Here is a 10,705-nt window from a genome sequence, read left to right on the forward strand (position 1 = left end):
AGGCTATAGAGTGACAAAAGAATAATTTTTAATTTGACTTTGAATCTGAAGCAGAGAAAAATCATCCAGATTAGTTTATTTGTAAGTGACTGGATTACCTTGGACAGAATGGGGGCAGGAGGGCTGGAGGTAGGAACTCTGGGTATAGACAAATAGAGGATTTCCATGTCTGTCTACCTCAGTTTCTCAAGTTTGCATCTGCTACATCTGTTTATGCTTCTGTGCTTCTAACAGACAATGTGCACCTCAAGGTCAGACATCTTGTATGTGTTTCATTAACATCTAATCCCTCCCTTTCTCCTTCCTCTCTGCCTAGCACAAGACAGGCAACACAGTAGGTGCTGTAGCAAAACATTTGTTTAGTTAAAGATTTTTTTTTTTAGTAAATGAATAAATGAGAAATGGAGGTGACTACATTAGGAGGAAACATATTTTTAAACCAAATCTATTTAACTGTATTCAGAGAGACAGAGACAAAAACAGAGAGAAAGACTTTGAGAGAGGCAGGGAGAGAGAGAGATTGTGTGAGAGAGAGAGAACTGCAGATGAAGCAGAGCCACGATCACTGAGTGAAGAGCAGACAACCTAATTGGAGAGCCAGACGGGGCCCCACCTGACTCTTACTGCAGCTGGAAAAAAAAAGGACTAGAAGGTTCAGCAGGAGCAGCGTCCCCTCTGCCATTCCACAGTCTCCCCCCCTCCACCCTACTCACACTGCTCTGTGAGGAGGCTTGGAAGCTATGGGGAGGGGAGGCAGCCGAGTTGGGCTTTCCAGAATGAGGCAGGATGGTGTGAGCTCAAATGCCCTGCAATTGCTGGCGACACTTGAGTTATTCACAAAGGCTGGAATTCAAATGAGGCTGGCACTGCTCCAAGTCGCAGTGGCTTGGGAGGAGGGAGAAACACAAATTAACTATTCATCAGGATCTGAGCATTGCATGGGCTCTGAGGGTTCTCCATCTGCATCCCTCCCCCTATCACTGATTTTGGGGGGGAAGGAGGACTCCTCCAGAAACACTTTATCTGTCAGTCTGGGGGCTGGAGGTGGGGGTGAGGAGGGCTGAAGTTAAGCAGATTTGTCTCATCACATGATGGGGGACCTGTATCATGTGATGACTCCGGTGATGTTGGAGGCAGCATGTGACTCTCAGGACTACGTGGGCTCGAAAACAATTTAAATACAAAAACACAAGCAGGTTCCCCTCCTCTCCTTTGCCTTTTGGTCTGGCTCTCCCTACCTTTGGGTGGGAGCCTGACTGAATGGAAAACCTGTCGTCTTACAGCCACTAACCTGTGAGTAGCCAGGACCTGGAGACCAGGCCCCTCAGCTGGGGTCCCCAGGAGCTGTGCCCCATCATTCTGCAGCGCACTGACTTCCAGTCTGGTAAGTTATGAGCACTTTGAGCAGTTATATGTGAGGCTGCCCTAGATGGCCTCATTGGAAGGAAAGTGCCTGCTGGCCTGGGGGTGTTGTAGCCCTTGGCCCCTAACCTATGCAGGCTTCCTGGGGAATAGTGCTGGCTGCCTCTGCTGGTTTCGGGTGGAAGGGGCTTTTCCCTCTCTCGTCCCTCTCTCCTGCCAGCCTGCTTCCTTCCCATCTTCTGTCTCCCCTCTCAGTCTTGCTCCTCTGAGTCTCTGTCTCCTCAGTCTCTCCCATCTCTCACCTTCTCCTTCTCCACCCTCCTCTTATTTCTTCTGATTCATCCCCACTTTCTGTCTCTCTTTTTCTATCTCTCCTGCACTGCTTTCCCCTTCACATTTTAAGATTAATTTTTGGAAACTTAGATTTTATATTCTTTCTGCCCAGAACCTTAAAGAGCAGCTCCTGAGGACTGGTGGTTGGAAATGTACTGAGTAGCTCCTTGTAAAATGTTTCTCCCACTAAGACAATGTAGATGGCCCTGTTCCAGTTGTGGATGTGTGTGCATGCACATACTCCTTAAGGGGGATTGATATATTTCTTGGGGTCATCATAACCATTTCTTAGATGGATAATTCTTGGCACCAGATCCTAGCTCAGCTATGGGGTCATCAAGTGATAGAAAGAGCAGTTACAGCAGTTGGGAGACAATGCTCTCTGACTCCATATATCTGACTCTCCATGGGAGAACTCAGATCTTAAACCAGGAGACAAAATCCAGTGCTCAATGCTTAGGGGCTTGCTCAGGTGTCACTAGGCATCTCCTAGAGCTGGCTCAGGGTTTGAGGCCACACTTCTGCTGAATGAGGCAAAGCATTGGCTGAGGAACTAGCCATGGAGAAGATAAATATAAATTTAATCATAGCAGTGTCCATAGCCACATAGGAAGGATATGTTGGCTCTGTCACAAGTTTCTAGTTCACTGTTACCCAGGTGTGTTGACAAGAAATAATTGACAATTACTGAGCACAACCCACCCAACAACTCAATGAGTAGGTGTTATTTTTATCCCCATTTTAGAGATGGGAAATGAAGGCACAAAGCAGTTAGTTCACTCATCCAGTGAGTGGTAGAGCTAGGGCTTGAGCCCAGGTAGTTCTTTTCCAGAGCCTGTACAGTGAATTACTATGACAACCTGCCTCCAGAAAGATCTACCTGCATTACTAAGTGACAGGTTAGTGTGCAAAGTTTGTTCTTTGCACACTAAGGATGTTCTATTACCTTTGTAAATAGAACATCCTATTCTCATGGAGTTTACAGTGCAGTGAAGAAGGTAGCTATTAAACATATCATCACACAAGATAATATATTATTTCCAATGAGGGTATTTGCTAAGAAGGAGAATAGCAGGGCACCATGAGACTATGTAACTGGAGACATACTTCCTTTGAGGGTGAAAAAGAAGAGTTGGTCAAAGGAGAACCCTCTGCTGATGTCATATTTAAGTTGTGACCTGAGAGAGGAGCAAGAGTCAACAACATGCAAAGCTAGAAAGAACATTCCAGATGGAGGGAATAGCATGTGTGAGGGCCTTGAGGTGGGAAAGAGCTGGGACCACTTGAAGAGCAGCAACAGTGCTGATGGGCTGAGCAATGTGTGAGTGGGACCATGACGAGGCCATCAGGTTATGGGGACATTACTAAGTCGCTGTTTTATCCTAGGGTCAATGAACAATCTTTAAAGCATTTTAAGTAGAGAAGTAGCACAATTGGATCTGCGATCTAAAAAGACTTCTTCAAGAGGTATATCTGTTAGTTTTTGCTGCATTACAAACCACCCCAAAACTTAGTGGCACAAAACAACAATCACTTATAGCTCATTATGCTGGGTGTTGTCAATTATAGCAGGAATCATCTGGACAGCACTTCTGTCCCTGCCTGCGATCACTTATGCAGCTAGTCAGCTGACAAGCTGGCTGCAGGTGGTTGATCTTAGATGGGGTCACTGTGTGTCTGCTGATTGGCAGGAGCAATTGAAATCGGGCAGGCCATATGTCTTCATATCAAGGGAGCTAGCCCAGTCTTCTTCATATAGTGGTGGGTTCCAAAAGCAGCAAGAGTGGGGAGCCCAATGCACAAGAATTTTTCAAACATCTGCTTATGTCATGTTTGCTGGTGTACCACTGGTCTAGATGTTATGTGGTCAAGGAATGGAGAGACTTACCTAGAGAGACATACCTCTTGACAAGAGGAACTACAAAATATTGTGTCTATACCTTTCCATTTTCCTACATGAATTCAAATTGATAAGCTTGATACTGTCTTCCTTTATTATAGGAGGAACTGAAATCCAACAGGAAATCTAGTACCGATTTTGCTATGATGGGTGATAGACTTGGTCATATATCAGCCTTTGCTTTCTGCTGAGAACAAGCAGGGACATGAGCATCAGTTTTGGACATGGATCAGGAAGGTATCTAGAACGTGATGTAGAAATGTCTCCTTCTCTTTTCATGGGGTATTTGGGAATGACTTGGAGTCCATAAGATTTGTGAGATTGTTACCCTAGAAAAAACCTCAAGCCATATTGAATTCAGAGTGTGTTCTAAGGGGGTTAGGCAAGGCAACAGCATGTACAAAGTCCTGAGGGAAGGAAGTAGACAGCTTACTTGGGAAATAGGAGGTAATTTAGTTTAATGTAATTATAGCAGAGATGAAATGGGAGTAGACAGATAAGGAAAATGCTTTAAGAGGTAGAACAAGTCATGCTGATGGATTTGATAGTAGTTGAAGAAAAGAGACATATCAATGAAGCCCCCCAGACTGGTAATACTAGGAAAGGATTAGAATATTTTGGGGATGGTAGGATGAAGAGAGCAGAAAAAAAAATGAGCATTCTATCAGCAGGTCAAATTTTGCTGAGACACTGAGGCAATTGAAGACAGGAAAATGTCTATTTTACTTGACAGCATAGAAGTTGCTGAAGACTTTGCCAAGAGCGATTTTGGTGAATTGGTGAGAATGGAAATCACACTGGAGTGGGTTAAGGAGTGAGTGAAGGTAAATAAACTGTAAAAGGGATAATAGAAATCAGACAGTGTTTAGATATAGGTCAGGGGAACTGCCTTGATTTTATGTTTGCTTTAAAAATCAAAAGTATCAGGATCCTCTAGATCATGTAACCTATTGGAGTGGTCCAGTAGAAAGGGAGAGGCAATGGGATCCAAAATGTATGTGAATGAACAGGTTATGATATATTTTTATCTTTTATAGGAAAGAATAACAAGAAAAAAGATAGAGCAGATAGGTGAAAGCTTATATATTTCATGTTGAAAGGATGAACAATTTCCTATCTGATAACTTTTATTTTTACCATGTAGTATATATAAGGCAAGGTCATTAGCAGAGAGAAAAAGAGGTAGGAAGAGGGAAGAGGAGAACACATACAATGGCCATATGGAAGAGGTAGAAATAAGCACTGTAAAGAGAGAAGTAGCATTGCTGGGCAAAGCAGAGTGCCCTTTAAGAACAGAGAGCATGGAATGGGCAGCCTCCATTATTGTTCAAGAGCTTCCGTTCAAGCACCTCATGATGGTAGAGTTTCTTCAGGTTAAATTTCTGCTGGAAAAGCTTCACAGAAAATAAAAAGGTAGGGATGTTGGAGAGGTTGACAAGGGCGTGCGTGACTGTCAAGATGAGCCACAGAATCTGGTTGGGTCAGAATGGGAATGCAACCTGGTAGGAATGATGGAGAATGGGTAAGTGTTAGGCTCAGTGGAATGGAGATTATTAGGAAGTTAAAAGTTGTATTCTTGGAGATAGTCTATCTCTAGCATTATGGAGGAGCTTGTTAGAAATGCAGAATCTCACACCCCATACCAGATCTTCTGAATCCAAACCTGCATTTTAACCAGATCCCCAGATGATTCATATGCCCATTAAAGACTGAGTAGCAATGATGGAGATTGTCTTGTAGGGGAAAGGGTACTATTCTGAGCACAGTGAGAAGGGGAATTAACCCCAAAATGTTCCTTTCAAAACAGCCTTGATTTAGCAAAAGTTTCTTTTTTGCCTGGTATTTATTTTAGCTTAATTTTTAGTATGCAGAATTTCAACTATTAAAATTTGATGAAATCGAGCATACCATCTTTAGCTTCAGTAATTTTCAGCTCATGGAGAATCTTGTATACCTTATACTATTCCTCCCACCCAGGATTATTTTAAAAGATGATTTAATTTCATCTGTAAATATTCATTAACTAGCTCTCAAAGACAAGGACACCCCCATTTCTAAAGAACAACTATACCATTACCACATCCCAATAGAATCAAGAATCAATCCTTATTATCATCAAATATCCAGTTAATGTTTACATATCTGCAATTATCATGATATGTAATTTGGGATTCAAACAAAGTCCATGCATGGCAATTTGTTAAAATGTCCCTTAAGTCTTGCAATTTCCAAGCTCTTTCTTTATCTCCTTCTTTTCCCTTGAAATTTTGTATTGAAGAATCAAGATAATCTATTTTCTAGATTTCCTCCCAATCTAGACTTTGGTGATTGCTTGCTCATGGTGCTTTTAATGTAAATATGTTTCTCTGCTCTTTGTATTCTCTTTAAACTGGTCATTAGACCTAAAAAGGGTTGCTTTTGAGAAAAACTTTCATGGTGAAATATAACACATAAAACATGTATAAAATATGTATGTACAGCCCAAAGAATAAAAATACCATGTAACAACTACCTAGTGCCTTAAAAGCCCTCTAATAGCATCCCTGTTCATCTTTCTTAGAGGTAAACCCTATTTTGACTTTTGTAATGATAATTTTCCTGCTAGTTTTATCACCTATGTGTGATAAAAACACAACGTTTAAGTTGTATGTAAATGCAATCATACCACAGATATTTTTCTGTAATATTTATTTTGCTCAATATTTTATTTTTGAGATTCATCCACATTTATATTTGTAGCTATTGTTCATTCATTTTCACTGATGTGTAGTAATCTACATATGAATGTACATGGTTTATTCCCCCTTTTTACTCTTGATGGGCATTTGTCCCCACCCCCCAGTTTGGGGATATTATGAATAATGCTGCTGTGGACAATCTTGTACATGTTACCTGTACTTGTGCAAGAATTTCTCTAGGTATTTATCTAGAAGTAAAAGTGCTAGATCACAGAGTATACAAAAAATAAAAAATATCAAACTGTTTTCTGCAAGTTGATTATGTTTCTTTCTAATCCTTGCACCTTCTAATTTCTTTTTGTTGCCTCATTCTACCAACTAAAGCTTCTAAAACAATATAATAGAAATGGCAGAAGCAATTATCCTTGTCTCATTTTGACCTCAAAGAGAAAGCATTCAATGTTATACAATTAGGTTAACATGTTTGCTGAAGGGGTTTTTAAACATTTTTTGTCAGATTAAGAACATTCCTCTCTCTTCTTTGCTCAGAGTTTTTTTTAAATCATGAACATTTAAAAGATTTCACCACACTTTTTCTGTGTCTTTTGAGATTATGAAATGATTTTCCTATTTTATTCTTTTAGTGTAGTGAATTATATTAATTTTTCAAGCTTTATTGACATGTTATTAACATATAACATGTAAATTTAAGGTATGCACATGGTGATGGTGTACATATATATTATGACATGATTACCACCATAGCATTAGCTAACATCTCCATCACATCATGTTATTACCATTTTTATATGTGTGGTAATAACATTTAAGATCTACTCTTAACAATTTTCAAGAATATAATACAGTACTGTTTATATTTTGTTTGCTTTTTCTTTTGTTGATTATGTTCCAGTTAAAGGTGAGATCATATGGTATTTGTCCCTCACTGCCTGGCTTATTTCACTTAGCATAATGCTCTCCAGTTCCATCCATGCTCTTGCAAAGGGTATAAGCTCCTCCCAAATAAAAAAAAAAAGAATATAATACAGTAGTGTTAATTAAAGTCACGATGCAGTACATTAGATCCCCAGTATTTATTCATTTTATAGCTGGAAGTTTATACCCTTTAATGAACATCTTCACATTTTCCCCACCTTCTAGCTCCTGATAACCAACTTTCTCCTCTCTCTTTCTATGAGTTCAAATTTTTAAATCCCACATATAGGTGAGAATATACAATGTTGTCTTTTTCTGTCTGACTTATTTCACCTAGCATAATGCCTATTCATGTTGTCACAAAAGGCAGGATTCCCTTCTTCATTTTATGGGTGAATAATATTTATTGTATATATGTGCCACAGTTTCTTTATGCATTCACCCACCAATAGACACTTAAGTTGTGTCTGTGTCTTGGCTATTGTGAATAATGCTGCACTGACCATGGGGGTACAGATACGTCTCTGAGGTAGTGATTTTATTTTCTTTAGATATTTACCCAGAAGTGAAACTGCTGGATCATATGGTACTATATTTTAATTTTTTGAGGAATCTCTGTACTGTTTTTCCATAGTGTCTCCACCGATTTACATTCCCACCAACAATGTGTCAGGGTTCTCTGTTCTCTACATCCTCACCAACACTTTTGTCTTGTCTTTTGGATAATAGACATTTTAACAATTGTAAGATGATAGTTCATTGTAATTTTGATCTTCATGTTCCTGATTAGTGATTTTGAGTACATTTTTATGTTTCTGTTGGCTATTTGTATGTGTTCTTTGGGAAAATGTCTATTTAACTCCTTTGCTCATGTTTAATTGGATTGTTTTCCTTTTTTCTATTGAGTTGTAAGAGTCCCTTATATACTTTGGATAATAATCCCTTATCAGATACGATGGTTTACAAATATTTTCTCCCACTTTATAGGTTGCCTTTTTATTTTGCTGATTTTTGCTTTTGCTGTGCAGAAGCTTTTTAGTTTGATATAGTCTCACTTACTGACTTTCTCTTTTGTTGCTTGTGCTTTTGTTGTCATATCCTAAAAATTGTTTCTAAGACCAATGTCAAGGAGCTTTTCCTCTATGTTTTCTTCTAGTAGTTTCATAATTTCAGGTTTTACATTTAAATCCTTAATTCATTTCCAGACAGTTTCTGTGAGTGGTATAAGTTAGGGGTCCAATTTCATTTTTTTGCATGTGCATATACAATTTTCCAAACACCATTTATTGAAGCGACTCTCCTTTTCCTTTTGAGTATGCCTGGCTCCCTTGCCAAATATTAGTTGACTGTAGATGCATGGGTGTATTTCTGGGCTCTCAATTCTTGCTCATTGGCCTATGTGTCTATTTTTATGCTCGTACCATAATATTTTGATTACTTTAGCTTTGTAATAAAGTTTATGGGTAAGAATGTAGAAGGTGTTGCCTGATTCTGGGTTCAGAACTGTCAGTCTGTAGATCTTGTTTTGAATTAACAAAGAGACGGCATCATATAAGCTGTCATTAGGAAAAAAGCAGACAGGTGGTTTAAAGGATTCCTGTATGTACACCTCGCCCCGAGTTTCTATCTTCTGTTTTTCCAGCTCATAGATATATATCAAGAATAATTTGTTGTAGCAATGCAGGATATGATCAAATCAATGATGGTCAGAGTGCCCACAAAACTCTGTTTGTTACTATCCCAGAATGGGGCAGCTCATACACCACTAATAACCAAAGCAAAGAAAGCTTTCTCTACCTGCAGGGAAGTATCAAATATGACCAATTCAGAGCATGTGACAATCAGGTCATAGCAGTGACAAGACTTTATGACATAGACATGCTATTGTTGGACTCTGGGGTTTCTTAAGGGTGTTCATTTTTCCCGAACTTGAAGCTATCTCAAGAAGTCACCATCTCCATTGCAAGCACTGGCTGGGTTTGTTTATTTTAGGAAGTTCACTCTCTTCTTTCTTAATGAAGGCATTTATGGCTTTAAACGTCCTTGTTAGAAGAATCATGGATGCTTTACTGCATCCCGTGAGTTTTGGTGTGTGTTTCCATTTTCATTTGTGTCGAGATATTTTTATGTTTCACTTTTGACTTCTTCTTTGACCCTTTGCTTTTTCAAGAGTGTGTCATTTAATTTCCACACATTTGTGAATTTTCTAGTTTTCATCTTGTAGCTGATTTCTAGTTTCATGCCATTGTGGTGAGAAAAGATATGTGTTATGACTTCAATCATCTTATTGAATACATTGGCCAAGGCTTGTTTTGCAACCTAACATATGCTCTATTTTGGAGAATATTACATGTGTGTTTGAGAAGAATGTGTATTCTGCTGCTGTTTGGTGGAATGTTCTGTATGTGTCTGTTAGGTTCATTTAGTCTTAGGTATAGTTCAAGTCTAATGCTGAATAATCTATCCATTATTGAGGTGAAGAACCAAGATGGCGGTGTAGGTAGACACACTGCGCCTCCTCGCACAACCAGAACTGATGGAAAATCGAATGGCAAGGAAGTCCGGCACCAAGGAAGTAAAAAATAAACATTCATCCAGACCGGTAGGAGGGGTGGAAATGGGCAGCCGGGGTGGAGAGGACTCGCGTTGCCTTGGTGGGACCGAGACTGGCAGAGTGTGGGACAAACAAGGCAGGCAGTCGGACCACTAGCAGACCCTGCAGCCCCACATTCATGCACAGATAAACTGAGAGGGCCGGACTCAGAGTGGCAGAGAAGAGGGCAGGCAGAGCGGCGGGTAGCACCCCGCGGCCCCACATTCTCGCACAGATAAACCGGGACGAACGGGGAGCGAAGCAGACCAAGTAACCCAGGGCTCCAGGGTGGGGAAATAAAGCCTCAGACCTCTGATTGAAAGCACCCGTGGGGGTTGGGGTGGCAGCAGGAGAGACTCCCAGCCTTATAGGAGAGGTCGTTGGAGAGACCCACAGGGGCCTAGAGTGTGCACAAGCCCACCCACTCAGGAACCAGCACCAGAGGGGCCCAATTTGATTCTGGGTAGCACAGCAAGTGACTGAAACCCGGTGGAGAGTGGAGCGGGCGCCATTGCTCCCTCTCGGCCCCTCCCCCACGCATCACAGCACAGCGACCAGCGTTACCCGGCCCTGGTGAACACCTAAGGCTCCACCCCTTTAAGTAACAGACGCACCAAGACAAAAAAAAAAAAATGGCCCAAATGACAGAACACTTCAAGGCTCCAGAAAAAATACAACTAAGCGAGGAAGAGATAGCCAACCTATCAAATGCACAGTTCAAAACACTAGTTATTAGGATGCTCACAGAATTGGTTGAATTTGGTTGAAAACTAGATGAAAAAATGAAGGCTATGCTCAGTGAAATGAAGGAAAATGTACAGGGAACCAACAGTGATGGGAAGAAAACTGGGACTCAAATCAACGGTGTGGACCAGAAGGAAGAAACAAACATCCAACCAGGAA

General features: G+C 40.5%; 1 pseudogene; it reads right to left on the reverse strand.

The window, feature by feature from the left end:
* Window positions 1-8,596: 8,596 nt before the first annotated feature.
* LOC112304716 (5'-AMP-activated protein kinase subunit gamma-1 pseudogene) lies at window positions 8,597-9,170 on the reverse strand (annotated as a pseudogene).
* Between the last annotated feature and the right edge of the window lie 1,535 nt (window positions 9,171-10,705).

This window comes from Desmodus rotundus, chromosome 1, assembly GCF_022682495.2.
Source record: "Desmodus rotundus isolate HL8 chromosome 1, HLdesRot8A.1, whole genome shotgun sequence".
In the NCBI taxonomy this organism is placed as follows: domain Eukaryota; kingdom Metazoa; phylum Chordata; class Mammalia; order Chiroptera; family Phyllostomidae; genus Desmodus; species Desmodus rotundus.